General features: G+C 37.0%; 1 pseudogene; it reads right to left on the bottom strand.

The window, feature by feature from the left end:
- Positions 1–1276: 1276 nt before the first annotated feature.
- LOC133092272 (deubiquitinase OTUD6B-like) lies at positions 1277–2168 on the bottom strand (annotated as a pseudogene).
- Between the last annotated feature and the right edge of the window lie 373 nt (positions 2169–2541).

Consider the following 2541-nt stretch of genomic DNA (forward strand, 5'->3'; position numbering starts at 1 on the left):
CGCTACCAAATGTAAAATAGATAGCTAGTGGGAAGCAGCCGCATAGCACAGGGAGATTAGCTCGGTGCTTTGTGACCACCTAGAGGGGTGGGATAGGGAGGGTGGGAGGGAGGGAGATGCAAGAGGGAAGAGATATGGGGACATATGTATATGTATAACGGATTCACTTTGTTATAAAGCAGAAACTGACACACCATTGTAAAGCAATTATACTCCAATAAAGATGTTAAAAAAAATTAGCATCCTCTCATCTCGTCTGACCTTAAATGAAATATTTTTTAAGAATCTATCCATAATCCTCTTCTCTTTTCCATAATGCTTTCCATGAGAGATAGTATCCAATCTTTTTACTTTAAATTCTACTCTTACTCTCAGTGACTTTCCTTTTCTATCTTTCTTTTGAAATTCGTATCTGTATTTCCAGAAATCCGCCATACATTTCCAGATGTTCTACCAGTGTGTCCTATATGACCGCCATTGAACTATCCTCTCCACTCTTTTCCATATATTCTGTTCTTTTTTTCCATATATCTGTTCTTTTTTATTTTTCCTATATTATTGAATGCCATATCATCCACCTAAACCTCCAAAGTAAAAAAGCTTAGAAACATTATCAGCTTTTCTTTTTCACCCATTTTCACGTCTAAGTATCTCCCAGTACTGTCTCTCCTCTTAGTTGAATCACTGTTTTAGTCCAGTTTCTCCCCATTTCTTTTTTTAAATATTTTAAAATTCTTTATTAAAGCAAGCTTCTTAGCTGCACTTTGATGGGGTTATATAAAAAGCATCACAGCATTAATCCCATCAACACCAAAGTTACTGCAATCACGTTCATTTATAAGCATTCATTAAATTTGCTATCACCATCACCACATTATTGCAATGTCAAAGAGACTGAGTCATTTCACTTCTTCAAGAAAAATTACATTGACACAGTTACTGAAAGCTTTCAGTAATAGGGAGAAAAAAATATTTCAACACAGAACAGAATGTTCAGGATCCTATATTTAATAAAAATGTCAGCAAACAGGGTACCATCTTGGTCTATAAATGATGTTCTCCACAAGGAACTTACAAGTGTTTTTAAAACACCACTAAGGGGACATTGGTGAAAGTTTATCTTTGACACATTTTTTAAAAACCTGTTAGTAGCTTTGCCATAAAACTGATTTAAGGTAGTTGGTTTTTTTTCAGAAACATTTAGAACAATCCAACACTTGGTATTAAAACTCAGATCAGCACACTGTACTAAAACATAACAGCAACATTTTATAGACTAGCTGCAATTTTCACTAGCTGTGTTCACCAACCGTTTAACAGAATTTTAGTGTTCTCCTAAGCCATATGCATGTCTCATATAAACAAGTATTAATGGGTGTTTTGAATATTCTTCACCAACTACAAGAGGAGGAGAATCTGCCTGTATTATCTCTATTGGTGTTCATAAAATGTGAGACAGGGCTCTTAGCTCAAGCTGACCTCCCCATGCAGCGTTGTTTATGATATCATCACAGTACTTTCCAAACTCTTCTGAAGTATACATATCTCCTGTATTAGGATTTGTTAAAAATGGCAGAAAGTCTTCCACGTGGCTTTGCATATAGTCAGCAGTCTGACATCTTAAGGCAGCCACAGTCAAGACTGCAGTCCTGTTCTTTCAGTTGATCTTCAATGGCTCTGTACATACAGTGGCCATCAGATGGAATCAGTTTAATTTCCAACTGTCTAGCTGCCAATATTTGAGCAAGTTTTTCACTTTCTACATGTCTAGCTCCAGTTAAGTTTTCAATTTCAGCTTCAGCTATCCTTTCTTCCCGCTCCTTTTCCAGTGCAGCTTTTTTATCCCATCTCTCTTGTGCTTTTGATATCCAAAACGGCTGATTCTCAAGAACCAAGTTTGAAATATTGACAGCAACAGAATCTATTTTACTCTCCTTAGAAGTCAGCTTCAATTGCTCCAGCTCCTCTTTATGTTTCTGTCCCATTTCTGCTTCTAACTTAGCAACATCTTCAGTAAGTTGCCTCCTCCTCTTTTTGTCATTCTTGGGGACAGCATTCTTCATACCCTGAATTTTGGCTTGCAATTCCTTCTTCTCTTTGCGATGCCTTCTCACCAGCTGCTCTTCCTCATCAAGCTCCTCCGTCAAGACTGCCTCCATGACGACTAGGTAACCCTCTCCCCATTTCTTTTATATAGCACACTATCTCTGTGTCTGTTTCTACTCTCCCTCTCCTCCAGTGTAACCACATTTATTAAATGTGGTTCATAAAATATATATCTCCTCATGTTACATGCTTAAAATCCTTCCTTGGGCTCCTATGACCATTAAACTCCAAATCCTCATGTGCCAAACAAGAGCTTTAACAGTCAAGCCTCATTTTATCTTTACAGACTTGGGCTTACAATTGTCCCTGTGTCCATTTTTATATTCTATATGATGCATTTTATTTGGTATTCTCTTCTTACTTTCAGTATTAAGTGGACAAATTCTCACTGATTCTCTAATATTCTGCCCAAATATTTCTGTGAAGTTTTTCTTG

This window comes from Eubalaena glacialis, chromosome 5 (genome assembly GCF_028564815.1).
Source record: "Eubalaena glacialis isolate mEubGla1 chromosome 5, mEubGla1.1.hap2.+ XY, whole genome shotgun sequence".
Lineage (NCBI taxonomy): Eukaryota > Metazoa > Chordata > Mammalia > Artiodactyla > Balaenidae > Eubalaena > Eubalaena glacialis.